This window comes from Procambarus clarkii, chromosome 56 (genome assembly GCF_040958095.1).
Source record: "Procambarus clarkii isolate CNS0578487 chromosome 56, FALCON_Pclarkii_2.0, whole genome shotgun sequence".
Classification (NCBI taxonomy): domain Eukaryota; kingdom Metazoa; phylum Arthropoda; class Malacostraca; order Decapoda; family Cambaridae; genus Procambarus; species Procambarus clarkii.
This window is the reverse complement of record NC_091205.1, coordinates 16545653-16561339: the sequence shown is the minus strand read 5'-3', so window position 1 is coordinate 16561339 and position 15687 is coordinate 16545653. Positions and strand designations below refer to the sequence as shown.

General features: G+C 42.5%; 2 protein-coding genes across 5 annotated transcripts in view; one reads left to right on the top strand and one right to left on the bottom strand.

Annotated features, from left to right (window-relative positions):
• LOC123747890 (carbohydrate sulfotransferase 10) overlaps positions 1 to 15687 on the bottom strand; it is a 257272-nt gene that overhangs the window by 159901 nt on the left and 81684 nt on the right. The gene's annotated exons all lie outside the window — the stretch shown is intronic.
• Positions 1 to 15687, top strand: part of LOC123753273 (protein Tob1-like) — an 82447-nt gene that overhangs the window by 39337 nt on the left and 27423 nt on the right. For 2 of the 4 annotated variants that reach the window (XM_069305775.1, XM_069305774.1), the window contains one exon: positions 620 to 691. The exons of the other annotated variants lie outside the window; for them this stretch is intronic. The gene's annotated coding sequence lies outside the window, so the exon portion shown is untranslated. The remainder of the gene's footprint in view (positions 1 to 619; positions 692 to 15687) is intronic. 4 annotated transcript variants of the gene reach the window in all.

Sequence of the window (15687 nt, the reverse complement as noted above, 5' to 3'; positions counted from 1 at the left end):
GCTTCTCCTTCTTTCATTTGTTTTCCCCTTGTCCTCATATCCCAGCTCATTGTCCTCATATCCCAGCTCCTTGTCCTCATATCCCAGCTCCTTGTCCTCATATCCCAGCTCCTTGTCCTCATATCCCAGCTCCTTGTCCTCATATCCCAGCTCCTTGACCTCATATCCCAGCTCCTTGACCTCATATCCCAGCTCCTTGTCCTCATATCCCAGCTCCTTGTCCTCATATCCCAGCTCCTTCTCCTCATATCCCAGCTCCTTGTACTCGTATCCCAGCTACTTGTCCTCCCATCCAAGTGACTATGACGTTCTCCACATAATTACATCTCCTTCACATCTGACCACTACCTCCTCCTCCTCTTCTTCCTTCTTCTCTTCCCCTTCCAGCATTCTTACATGTTCCTGTCATAGTACCGAGAGGGTGCGCGTTCACAGGGGCCTGAGACTGCCAGAAACGTACCCCGATAAGATTGCTTAATCTGTTGTGCATAAGAGCTATGAGGAGGGGAAAGGGGGGAGGGGGGGGGGGGTTTCTGACCCTTTCTGATTAAACATTCTTAAATTCTATGGAAGAATAATCCTTTTATTCTTTGTTTTAACCCGTTATTTCTGTTCACAGGTGGGTAACGGGAGTTGACGGCTTCTGGCGTCTGTTAGCAGGCTTAAAGCGTTCTCTCCCCTATAGCTCATGGTAAGTCTTATCAAATAAGTTTTTTTCCCCTGGAGTATGACCAGGTTAATAGCTTTACAACCAGGTCACCCAGTTACTGTTGGGGGAACACGAGTGAACAGTTTAAGGGGTGGTTCTTAGTCAATTGTTCTCTGGATGACGCGAGGGTGTGTGTGTGTGTGTGTGTGTGTGTGTGTGTGTGTGTGTGTGTGTGTGTGTGTGTGTGTGTGTGTGTGTGTGTGTGTGTGTGTGTGTATTTACTATTTACTTATTGTACTTACTATTTATGCCTGCAGAATAGCTCTTGGACCCCGCCTTTCTAATCTATTTTTGCTCTATTATGTCTACTACATAAATTTCTCCAGCGCACACACACACACACACACACACACACACACACACACACACACACACAGAAAGCAGCAGCTGTCTAACTCCCAGGTACCTATGTACTGCTAGGTGAACAGGCGCATCAGGTGATAAAAATTAAACGCTTCCCAAATGCAGTTTGAGACGCTGGTGTTTACAATCCACTCACCCAACCACTCTCACTCACTCACAAGCACTCATCCACTCACCCACACTGACCCACTTGGCCCAACAGTCTGATCGGGCCATCAGAATGATCGTCCGATCCCAAGAACCCTGCATGGTGCCACGGCCAAGTGGCTCAAGGTGCCACGAGTAGGGGGGGGGTAAGCCAGGTGCCACGAGGGAAGTGATTCCACTCCGGGAAATGTGCCACCTGGCACGGGTGGTGCGGAGTGGGTGCCACTGTGGAGTGCCACTGTGGAGTGTGCCACTGTGGAGTGCCACTGTAGAGTGCCACTGTGGAGAGTGCCACGTGTCTGGGTCGACACAGGGGGTGCTGCATAGCGGGATGGCACTGCTAGCGAATGCCTATCTGGGGGGGGGATAATCCAGTGCCAGGAGGGGTGAGGGGGGGGGAGAGGGGGGGAGTGGTGATGGGAGGGAGAGTGTTGGAGTGTGGGGGGAGGGACGTGGGAGAAGGAGAGTGGTTATATTAGAGTCCCACGTGGCAGGGGTAACACAGGAAAATATTGCCTAGCTGTTTAGCGAGAAGGAATTGTTAGCGAAGCGACGGTCTCACTTCATGCAGGTCGGTGTTCAATCCCCGACCGTCCCTAAGTGCTTGGGCACCATTCCTTACCCCTCGACCCATCTCAAATCCTTATCCTGACCCGTTCCTAGTGCTATATAGTCGTAATGGCTTGGTGCTTTCCCCTGATAATGATCCGTCATAGTATGGATAACAAGACGTTATCTCTACAAAGACTCGTACCATTCACGTTTCATTCCTGTTTCTTCCTGTAGTTCTGTGTATCTTGAGGTTATCTTGAGATGATTTCGGGGCTTTAGTGTCCCCGCGGCCCGGTCCTCGACCAGGCCTCCACCCCCAGGAAGCAACCGTGACAGCTGACTAACACCCAGGTACCTATTTTACTGCTAGGTAACAGGTATTACTACAAGCTGGGCACACCGGGCAGGTAGTTAGTGTGAAGCATCAAAGAGGCTTGTTCCCATAACAGCCATTCGGGGGGGGGGGGAGGGAGGGAGGGAGGGAAGTGGAGAGGTAGGAGAGAAACAGAGGAGAGGAGAGTGGAAGGAGCTGGGAAGGATAGGTAAACGAGAGGTTGAGAAGGAAAGGGGAGATGAGATGGAGAAGAGAAAGTAGAGAGATATGGAAGAGATACCACACTAAAACTCAAAAGTGAATGGAGAAAAATGGAAGTAGAAAATGCGAGGGATATCTAGGAGAGAAAGGATGGAGAGAGAGAGAGGGAGGGAAAACTGTGTCGGGGAGCATCTGGCACTGCTTTACTTGGCACTGGTGGCTGGCACTGTCAGACCACTCTCCTGGGGGCACTGACGTGGCACACATAAATAATGGTCCGATGGAAGCTTGGCACCCAGCTCCTCGCCTCAGGCATCTTCTGGTCCCTAGCTGGTGCCTGGCATATTGATGTGGCCCCCTAGCTAGTGCCTAGCATGTTGATGTGGCCCCTAGCTAGTGCCTGGGATATTGATGTGGCCCCCTAGCTAGTGCCTAGCATGTTGATGTGGCCCCTAGCTAGTGCCTGGGATATTGATGTGGCCCCCTAGCTAGTGCCTAGCATGTTGATGTGGCCCCCTAGCTGGTGCCTGGGATATTGATGTGGCCCCTAGCTGGTGCCTGGGATATTGATGTGGCCCCTAGCTGGTGCCTGGCATATTGATGTGGCCCCTAGCTGGTGCCTGGCATATTGATGTGGCCCCCTAGCTGGTGCCTGGCATATTGATGTGGCCCCCTAGCTGGTGCCTGGCATATTGATGTGGCCCCTAGCTGGTGCCTGGCATATTGATGTGGCCCCCTAGCTGGTGCCTGGCATATTGATGTGGCCCCCTAGCTGGTGCCTGGCTACACAGTTTTAAATTTGTCAATGTATGACAATTTGGGCTTCCACAGGAGCCATAAACAACAGAACATTCGTTACTAATATAATTCTTAATTTGATTTAAGCAGTAGAAAATAAGCAGAAAATAATTGACATTCTCAAAATAAACCTTAAACTCTCAATTAACAGATTACTGGGACTCAACATTAACTGAATAGGAGTCAAAATTCACATAAAGAACATTATAAACAAAGCAGAGAATTAATGTGGTCCTCAAGAGTGACAAGTAGGGGGCGATGTGTCCCATAGTTCAGTAGTAACTATGGCCCCTAGAGTGACAGGTATGGTAACTTGGCCGTAATCCTCCAAAGGATACCTGATCAACCAGGCTATGACTCATACGTCAGGCTGCGAGCAGCGGCGTCCAACAGCCTGGTTGATCAGTCCGGCAACCAGGAGGCCTGGTCGACGACCGGGCCGCGGGGACGCTAAGCCCCGGAAGCACCTCAAGGTAATCTCAAGGTTATAGTTTAGTTATACTTAACGTGGCCCCGTTTTCTGTTCATGCTTCAAACCTCCTGTTAAGCTAACCTGACGTGTTTAAATCATGTATAATTATACAATAACCAAGTTCCAGTATAACTAATGACGTCACATGTGCACACGGCAGTAAGTGTGGCGGGGACACACTACATGAAGTGTTGCGGGGCACTCTAAAGTGTGATTACATGTGTCAAGTTGCCACGAGTTTTAAAATTAACTCTTGACGCTGTCGGAGTGGTCTCTCCCCCCCCCCACCCCCTCACACACACCAGGAGCCGGTCTGCCGAGCGGACAGCACGCTGGACTTGTGATCCTGTGGTCCCGGGTTCAATCCCGGGCGCCGGCGAGAAACAATGGGCAGCGTTTCTTTCACCCTATGCCCCTGTTACCTAGCAGTAAAATAGGTACCTGGGTGTTAGTCAGCTGTCACGGGCTGCTTCCTGGGGGTGGAGGCCTGGTCGAGGACCGGGCCGCGGGGACACTAAAGCCCCGAAATCATCTCAAGATAACCTCAAGATATAACCATGATACCACCTGTTCACCTAGCAGTAAATAGGTACCTGGTAATTAGACACCTGCTACGCACCGCTTCCTGTGTGTGTGGGGGGGGGGGTTGAGGGTCTAGTATGATTGTTATTGTGTAAGTCATTAACCATAATTACCACTCAAGTTCATGCGGAACACGAGGCACTTGTTCCACGAGGCCCTTGGGGAGGGGGGGAGATCTTTGGGTGGGGGTGGGGAGGGGGAGAGGGGGAGAAAGGTTGTGTGTGTGGGGGGGGGGAGGGGAGGGGAAAATACTCGAGGAATATTATGCCTGAGAGAGAGGGGAGAAAGTGGGGTTCCGAGGGATGGGGTTATGGGTAATAGGGGTATGAGGAATAGAGGAAAGGGGGGGAGGGTAGGGAAGAGGGGCAGGTGGGGAGGGGACAAGGGGGGGGGTGATCCAATATGGCCCCCGCGTCAAGTAAACAAACACAGCTGATGACCTGAACGACGCCTCCTGCCTGTCAGTCATAATTCCTATTTTATTTTCTGCTTGACATTTGAATACACTTTCCCGCATGATGTGCTCGTTCTGTATGGTGTATACTGGTTATGTATGGTGTATACTGGTTATGTATGATATATACTGGTTCTGTATGGTGTATACTGGTTATGTATGGTGTATACTGGTTATGTATGATATATACTGGTTCTGTATGGTGTATACTGGTTATGTATGGTGTATACTGGTTCTGTATGATGTATACTGGTGTATACTGGTTCTGTATGGTGTATACTGGTTGTGTATGATGTATACTGGTTCTGTATGGTGTATACTGGTTCTGTATGGTGTATACTGGTTATGTATGGTGTATACTGGTTATGTATGGTGTATACTGGTTATGTATGGTGTATACTGGTTCTGTATGGTGTATACTGGTTCTGTATGGTGTATACTGGTTATGTATGGTGTATACTGGTTATGTATGGTGTATACTGGTTCTGTATGGTGTATACTGGTTCTGTATGGTGTATACTGGTTCTGTATGGTGTATACTGGTTATGTATGGTGTATACTGGTTATGTATGGTGTATACTGGTTCTGTATGGTGTATACTGGTTCTGTATGGTGGATACTGGTTCTGTATGGTGTATACTGGTTCTGTATGGTGTATACTGGTTCTGTATGGTGTATACTGGTTCTGTATGGTGTATACTGGTTCTGTATGGTGTATACTGGTTATGTATGGTGTATACTGGTTATGTATGGTGTATACTGGTTCTGTATGGTGTATACTGGTTCTGTATGGTGGATACTGGTTCTGTATGGTGTATACTGGTTCTGTATGGTGTATACTGGTTCTGTATGGTGTATACTGGTTCTGTATGGTGTATACTGGTTCTGTATGGTGTATACTGGTTATGTATGGTGTATACTGGTTATGTATGATGTATACTGGTTCTGTATGGTGTATACTGGTTCTGTATGGTGTATACTGGTTATGTATGGTGTATACTGGTTCTGTATGGTGTATACTGGTTCTGTATGGTGTATACTGGTTATGTATGATGTATACTGGTTCTGTATGGTGTATACTGGTTATGTATGGTGTATACTGGTTCTGTATGGTGTATACTGGTTCTGTATGGTGTATACTGGTTATGTATGGTGTATACTGGTTCTGTATGGTGTATACTGGTTCTGTATGGTGTATACTGGTTCTGTATGATGTATACTGGTTCTGTATGATGTATACTGGTTCTGTATGGTGTATACTGGTTATGTATGATGTATACTGGTTCTGTATGGTGTATACTGGTTCTGTATGATGTATACTGGTTCTGTATGGTGTATACTGGTTATGTATGGTGTATACTGGTTCTGTATGATGTATACTGGTTCTGTATGGTGTATACTGGTTATGTATGATGTATACTGGTTCTGTATGGTGTATACTGGTTATGTATGATGTATACTGGTTCTGTATGGTGTATACTGGTTATGTATGGTGTATACTGGTTCTGTATGGTGTATACTGGTTCTGTATGGTGTATACTGGTTCTGTATGGTGTATACTGGTTATGTATGGTGTATACTGGTTATGTATGGTGTATACTGGTTCTGTATGGTGTATACTGGTTCTGTATGGTGTATACTGGTTATGTATGGTGTATACTGGTTCTGTATGGTGTATACTGGTTCTGTATGGTGTATACTGGTTGTGTATGATGTATACTGGTTATGTATGGTGTATACTGGTTATGTATGGTGTATACTGGTTATGTATGGTGTATACTGGTTATGTATGATGTATACTGGTTCTGTATGGTGTATACTGGTTATGTATGGTGTATACTGGTTCTGTATGGTGTATACTGGTTATGTATGGTGTATACTGGTTATGTATGGTGTATACTGGTTCTGTATGGTGTATACTGGTTATGTATGGTGTATACTGGTTCTGTATGGTGTATACTGGTTCTGTATGGTGTATACTGGTTGTGTATGATGTATACTGGTTCTGTATGGTGTATACTGGTTGTGTATGGTGTATACTGGTTCTGTATGGTGTATACTGGTTGTGTATGGTGTATACTGGTTCTGTATGGTGTATACTGGTTGTGTATGGTGTATACTGGTTATGTATGGTGTATACTGGTTATGTATGGTGTATACTGGTTATGTATGATGTATACTGGTTGTGTATGATGTATACTGGTTCTGTATGGTGTATACTGGTTGTGTATGATGTATACTGGTTATGTATGGTGTATACTGGTTATGTATGGTGTATACTGGTTCTGTATGGTGTATACTGGTTATGTATGATGTATACTGGTTATGTATGGTGTATACTGGTTCTGTATGGTGTATACTGGTTCTGTATGGTGTATACTGGTTCTGTATGGTGTATACTGGTTCTGTATGGTGTATACTGGTTATGTATGGTGTATACTGGTTCTGTATGGTGTATACTGGTTCTGTATGGTGTATACTGGTTGTGTATGATGTATACTGGTTCTGTATGGTGTATACTGGTTGTGTATGGTGTATACTGGTTCTGTATGGTGTATACTGGTTGTGTATGGTGTATACTGGTTCTGTATGGTGTATACTGGTTGTGTATGGTGTATACTGGTTATGTATGGTGTATACTGGTTATGTATGGTGTATACTGGTTATGTATGATGTATACTGGTTGTGTATGATGTATACTGGTTCTGTATGGTGTATACTGGTTGTGTATGGTGTATACTGGTTCTGTATGGTGTATACTGGTTGTGTATGGTGTATACTGGTTATGTATGGTGTATACTGGTTATGTATGGTGTATACTGGTTATGTATGATGTATACTGGTTATGTATGATGTATACTGGTTCTGTATGGTGTATACTGGTTGTGTATGGTGTATACTGGTTCTGTATGGTGTATACTGGTTGTGTATGGTGTATACTGGTTATGTATGGTGTATACTGGTTATGTATGGTGTATACTGGTTATGTATGGTGTATACTGGTTCTGTATGGTGTATACTGGTTGTGTATGATGTATACTGGTTCTGTATGGTGTATACTGGTTGTGTATGGTGTATACTGGTTATGTATGGTGTATACTGGTTATGTATGGTGTATACTGGTTATGTATGATGTATACTGGTTGTGTATGATGTATACTGGTTCTGTATGGTGTATACTGGTTGTGTATGGTGTATACTGGTTGTGTATGGTGTATACTGGTTATGTATGGTGTATACTGGTTATGTATGATGTATACTGGTTGTGTATGATGTATACTGGTTCTGTATGGTGTATACTGGTTGTGTATGGTGTATACTGGTTATGTATGGTGTATACTGGTTATGTATGGTGTATACTGGTTATGTATGATGTATACTGGTTCTGTATGGTGTATACTGGTTATGTATGATGTATACTGGTTATGTATGATGTATACTGGTTTTGTATGGTGTATACTGGTTCTGTATGGTGTATACTGGTTATGTATGGTGTATACTGGTTATGTATGATGTATACTGGTTCTGTATGGTGTATACTGGTTATGTATGATGTATACTGGTTGTGTATGGTGTATACTGGTTCTGTATGGTGTATACTGGTTCTGTATGGTGTATACTGGTTATGTATGGTGTATACTGGTTATGTATGATGTATACTGGTTATGTATGATGTATACTGGTTTTGTATGGTGTATACTGGTTATGTATGGTGTATACTGGTTCTGTATGATGTATACTGGTTATGTATGATGTATACTGGTTTTGTATGGTGTATACTGGTTATGTATGATGTATACTGGTTTTGTATGGTGTATACTGGTTATGTATGGTGTATACTGGTTTTGTATGGTGTATACTGGTTATGTATGGTGTATACTGGTTCTGTATGGTGTTATACTGGTTATGTATGATGTATACTGGTTATGTATGATGTATACTGGTTTTGTATGGTGTATACTGGTTATGTATGGTGTATACTGGTTCTGTATGATGTATACTGGTTATGTATGATGTATACTGGTTTTGTATGGTGTATACTGGTTATGTATGATGTATACTGGTTTTGTATGGTGTATACTGGTTATGTATGGTGTATACTGGTTTTGTATGGTGTATACTGGTTATGTATGGTGTATACTGGTTCTGTATGATGTATACTGGTTATGTATGATGTATACTGGTTTTGTATGGTGTATACTGGTTATGTATGATGTATACTGGTTTTGTATGGTGTATACTGGTTATGTATGATGTATACTGGTTTTGTATGGTGTATACTGGTTATGTATGGTGTATACTGGTTCTGTATGATGTATACTGGTTATGTATGATGTATACTGGTTTTGTATGATGTATACTGGTTTTGTATGGTGTATACTGGTTATGTATGGTGTATACTGGTTTTGTATGATGTATACTGGTTATGTATGATGTATACTGGTTCTGTATGGTGTATACTGGTTATGTATGGTGTATACTGGTTATGTATGGTGTATACTGGTTATGTATGGTGTATACTGGTTATGTATGGTGTATACTGGTTCTGTATGGTGTATACTGGTTATGTATGGTGTATACTGGTTCTGTATGGTGTATACTGGTTCTGTATGGTGTATACTGGTTGTGTATGATGTATACTGGTTCTGTATGGTGTATACTGGTTGTGTATGGTGTATACTGGTTCTGTATGGTGTATACTGGTTGTGTATGGTGTATACTGGTTCTGTATGGTGTATACTGGTTGTGTATGGTGTATACTGGTTATGTATGGTGTATACTGGTTATGTATGGTGTATACTGGTTATGTATGATGTATACTGGTTGTGTATGATGTATACTGGTTCTGTATGGTGTATACTGGTTGTGTATGATGTATACTGGTTATGTATGGTGTATACTGGTTATGTATGGTGTATACTGGTTCTGTATGGTGTATACTGGTTATGTATGATGTATACTGGTTATGTATGGTGTATACTGGTTCTGTATGGTGTATACTGGTTCTGTATGGTGTATACTGGTTCTGTATGGTGTATACTGGTTCTGTATGGTGTATACTGGTTATGTATGGTGTATACTGGTTCTGTATGGTGTATACTGGTTCTGTATGGTGTATACTGGTTGTGTATGATGTATACTGGTTCTGTATGGTGTATACTGGTTGTGTATGGTGTATACTGGTTCTGTATGGTGTATACTGGTTGTGTATGGTGTATACTGGTTCTGTATGGTGTATACTGGTTGTGTATGGTGTATACTGGTTATGTATGGTGTATACTGGTTATGTATGGTGTATACTGGTTATGTATGATGTATACTGGTTGTGTATGATGTATACTGGTTCTGTATGGTGTATACTGGTTGTGTATGGTGTATACTGGTTCTGTATGGTGTATACTGGTTGTGTATGGTGTATACTGGTTATGTATGGTGTATACTGGTTATGTATGGTGTATACTGGTTATGTATGATGTATACTGGTTATGTATGATGTATACTGGTTCTGTATGGTGTATACTGGTTGTGTATGGTGTATACTGGTTCTGTATGGTGTATACTGGTTGTGTATGGTGTATACTGGTTATGTATGGTGTATACTGGTTATGTATGGTGTATACTGGTTATGTATGGTGTATACTGGTTCTGTATGGTGTATACTGGTTGTGTATGATGTATACTGGTTCTGTATGGTGTATACTGGTTGTGTATGGTGTATACTGGTTATGTATGGTGTATACTGGTTATGTATGGTGTATACTGGTTATGTATGATGTATACTGGTTGTGTATGATGTATACTGGTTCTGTATGGTGTATACTGGTTGTGTATGGTGTATACTGGTTGTGTATGGTGTATACTGGTTATGTATGGTGTATACTGGTTATGTATGATGTATACTGGTTGTGTATGATGTATACTGGTTCTGTATGGTGTATACTGGTTGTGTATGGTGTATACTGGTTATGTATGGTGTATACTGGTTATGTATGGTGTATACTGGTTATGTATGATGTATACTGGTTCTGTATGGTGTATACTGGTTATGTATGATGTATACTGGTTATGTATGATGTATACTGGTTTTGTATGGTGTATACTGGTTCTGTATGGTGTATACTGGTTATGTATGGTGTATACTGGTTATGTATGATGTATACTGGTTCTGTATGGTGTATACTGGTTATGTATGATGTATACTGGTTGTGTATGGTGTATACTGGTTCTGTATGGTGTATACTGGTTCTGTATGGTGTATACTGGTTATGTATGGTGTATACTGGTTATGTATGATGTATACTGGTTATGTATGATGTATACTGGTTTTGTATGGTGTATACTGGTTATGTATGGTGTATACTGGTTCTGTATGATGTATACTGGTTATGTATGATGTATACTGGTTTTGTATGGTGTATACTGGTTATGTATGATGTATACTGGTTTTGTATGGTGTATACTGGTTATGTATGGTGTATACTGGTTTTGTATGGTGTATACTGGTTATGTATGGTGTATACTGGTTCTGTATGGTGTATACTGGTTATGTATGATGTATACTGGTTATGTATGATGTATACTGGTTTTGTATGGTGTATACTGGTTATGTATGGTGTATACTGGTTCTGTATGATGTATACTGGTTATGTATGATGTATACTGGTTTTGTATGGTGTATACTGGTTATGTATGATGTATACTGGTTTTGTATGGTGTATACTGGTTATGTATGGTGTATACTGGTTTTGTATGGTGTATACTGGTTATGTATGGTGTATACTGGTTCTGTATGATGTATACTGGTTATGTATGATGTATACTGGTTTTGTATGGTGTATACTGGTTATGTATGATGTATACTGGTTTTGTATGGTGTATACTGGTTATGTATGATGTATACTGGTTTTGTATGGTGTATACTGGTTATGTATGGTGTATACTGGTTCTGTATGATGTATACTGGTTATGTATGATGTATACTGGTTTTGTATGATGTATACTGGTTTTGTATGGTGTATACTGGTTATGTATGGTGTATACTGGTTTTGTATGATGTATACTGGTTATGTATGATGTATACTGGTTCTGTATGGTGTATACTGGTTATGTATGGTGTATACTGGTTATGTATGGTGTATACTGGTTATGTATGGTGTATACTGGTTATGTATGGTGTATACTGGTTCTGTATGGTGTATACTGGTTATGTATGGTGTATACTGGTTATGTATGGTGTATACTGGTTCTGTATGGTGTATACTGGTTATGTATGGTGTATACTGGTTCTGTATGGTGTATACTGGTTATGTATGGTGTATACTGGTTCTGTATGATGTATACTGGTTATGTATGATGTATACTGGTTCTGTATGGTGTATACTGGTTCTGTATGGTGTATACTGGTTCTGTATGATGTATACTGGTTCTGTATGGTGTATACTGGTTATGTATGGTGTATACTGGTTCTGTATGGTGTATACTGGTTCTGTATGGTGTATACTGGTTATGTATGATGTATACTGGTTCTGTATGGTGTATACTGGTTATGTATGGTGTATACTGGTTATGTATGATATATACTGGTTCTGTATGGTGTATACTGGTTCTGTATGGTGTATACTGGTTCTGTATGGTGTATACTGGTTATGTATGATGTATACTGGTTCTGTATGGTGTATACTGGTTATGTATGGTGTATACTGGTTATGTATGATATATACTGGTTCTGTATGGTGTATACTGGTTCTGTATGGTGTATACTGGTTATGTATGGTGTATACTGGTTCTGTATGGTGTATACTGGTTCTGTATGGTGGATACTGGTTGTGTATGGTGTATACTCATTATGTATGGTGTATACTCACTATGGATGGTGTATACTCACTATGTTTGGTGTATACTCACTACGTATGATGTATACTCACTATGTATGGTGTATACTCACTATGTATGATGTATACTCACTATGTATGGTACTCTTGTATACTGGCGGGGTTGTCTTAGTGATCTTATCACTGGTAAACTATGGTCCCACAAGCCTGGTATACAGAGTTGTTTACCCTTGATTTGGAAATAGATGGACAGTGTTCTTGTTTGTTCTTGTTTCCCTTCGTTGCTTTAATTGTTGTTTGGTGTGGATATTCTTATCCGGTGTGGATATTCTTATCCGTTGTGGATATTCTTATCCGTTGTGGATATTCTTATCCGTTGTGGATATTCTTATCCGTTGTGGATATTCTTATCCGGTGTGGATATTCTTATCCGTTGTGGATATTCTTATCCGTTGTGGATATTCTTATCCGTTGTGGATATTCTTATCCGTTGTGAATATTCTTATCCGTTGTGGATATTCTTATCCGTTGTGGATATTCTTGTCCGTTGTGGACATTCTTGTCCGTTGTGGATATTCTTATCCGTTGTGGATATTCTTGTCCGTTGTGGATATTCTTATCCGTTGTGGATATTCTTGTCCGTTGTGGATATTCTTATCCGTTGTGGATATTCTTATCCGTTGTGGATATTCTTATCCGTTGTGGATATTCTTATCCGTTGTGGATATTCTTACTCGCTGTTGCTATTCTTATCCGATGTTCCTTGTATTACCTGCTGTTGCTATTCTTATCCGTTATCACTATTCTTGTCCACTGCTTCTATTCTTATCTGTTGCTGCTAAACTCATCCACACAGACACTTACAGTAATCTTCTTCTTCCATCTCTCCTATTACCACGCCTATTTCCAGTCTTCCTTGTTCAGCATTCGTAAATATCCACCGTCTCTCTTCCCCCCTATTCGTAACTACCTACTATGCCTTACTGCCAATTTCGTCCACTGTTGCACCGGTGGACAGAGCGACAGTTTCGCTTCTTGTGGGATAGGTGTTCTATCCCTGATATGGTTTAAGATGGGCCCCGTTCCTTCACTCCGTCCTCCTAGCCTAGCTAGCTACGAGCCTATCCTAGCCTAGTCCTCCTAGCCTAGCTAGCTAGGAGCCTATCCTAGCCTAGTCCTCCTAGCCTAGCTAGCTAGGAGCCTATCCTAGCCTAGTCCTCCTAGCCTAGCTAGCTAGGAGCCTATCCTAGCCTAGTCTTGCTAGCCTAGCTAGGAGGTCCTCTCCCTTCCTTATAATACTGGCATATATGCCGGTATATACTAGTGTATATATACGCTGGTATATATATATATATATACGCCGGTATTACCCTATACACAGAGGTTATCTTGACGTTATCTTGAGATGATTTCGGGGCTTTTAGTGTCCCCGCGGCCCGGTCCTCGACCAGGCCTCCACCCCCAGGAAGCAGCCCGTGACAGCTGACTAACTCCCAGGTACCTATTTACTGCTAGGTAACAGGGGCATTCAGGGTGAAAGAAACTTTGCCCATTTGTTTCTGCCTCGTGCGGGAATCGAACCCGCGCCACAGAATTACGAGTCCTGCGCGCTATCCACCAGGCTACGAGGCCCCCCTTATATTGTAGAGGTGTATATTTTCCGGAAATAAATACTAACCCCTTGAACCCTCAGGTGATAAATTCCGACTTGAAAACAAACAAGCCTTTTAAAGCTTAAAATCAATAGAAATGTTTCTATTTGCCTAAAATAAACATCTCAAAAATTACCAATATACATTTTCTGTTCCACTGTATTGTACTATTTATTTTTTTAGCCTTTTTTATATAACTATTTATCCTAAATCGTTACCCTTAACTACTGAATTACATTTAGAGGTAAACAAGTATTTTAAAGGATAGTTTATCCGTCCACACTTTCGATTTATCATTGAAAATGGTTCGTGATAGCAAGAGGAAGATAGCGAGACGAGCAACATTGCGACAGAAGGACGTTATCTAGAGGAAGATAACGAGAAGGGGGGAAGATTATAAGAGAAGGAAGAAGCCCCCTGGTGTACACTAGGTCGTATGGGACTAACAACACAGGTCTCATAAAATAATAAACAGCTCCGCCGTGCTAATGAAGAAAGGGACAACCTCCTTGTGGTGGTCCAACAAGGTCTACAGAGACTCGTGATGCTGCGTTACGGTCGCATCAATCTGTCATACCATCACGCCTAACAACTCTAGAGAGAGAACCAGGTCTCGCCCGGGTAAAATGTTTGGAGGAGAAGTAAATATGGGTTAATAAACTCTGGCTCTCTGGTCAATACAACCAAAAAGTATTTCAGGCTCAGGGTTCGGAGCCAGTGACAGAGTCTGGAGTTTTGAATGTATGTTTTTGACAGCTGTAGACAACCTTTGTCAGTGTGGAGGCAAGGAACGGGTTGTGGGAGGCAAGGAACGGGTTGTGGGAGGCAAGGAACGGGTTGTGGGAGGCAAGGAACCGGTTGTGGGAGGCAAGGAACCGGTTGTGGGAGGCAAGGAACCGGTTGTGGGAGGCAAGGAACCGGTTGTGGGAGGCAAGGAACCGGTTGTGGGAGGCAAGGAACGGGTTGTGGGAGGCAAGGAACCGGTTGTGGGAGGCAAGGAACCGGTTGTGGGAGGCAAGGAACGGGTTGTGGGAGGCAAGGAACCGGTTGTGGGAGGCAAGGAACGGGTTGTGGGAGGCAAGGAACTGGTTGTGGGAGGCAAGGAACCGGTTGTGGGAGGCAAGGAACGGGTTGTGGGAGGCAAGGAACGGGTTGTGGGAGGCAAGGAACCGGTTGTGGGAGGCAAGGAACCGGTTGTGGGAGGCAAGAACAGGTACTCACCTCACCTAGTTGTGCTTGCGGGGGGTTGAGCTTCGGCTCTATGGTCCCGCCTCTCAACAGTCAATCTACTGATATACAAATTACTGAGCCTACTGGACTCTATCATATCTACAATTGAAACTGTGTATGGAGTCAGCCTCCACCACATCACTTCCTAGTGCATTCCATTTACTAACTACTCTGACTCTGAAAAAGTTCTTTCTAATGTTTCTGTGGCTCATTTGGGTACTCAGTTTCCACCTGTGTCCCCTTGTTCGTGTGCCACCAGTGTTAAATAATCCATCCTTGTCAATTCCTCTCAGAATTTTGCATGTTGTAATCATGTCTCCCCGGGCTCTTCTGTCTTCTAGCGCGTTGGTGATGTTAGAGG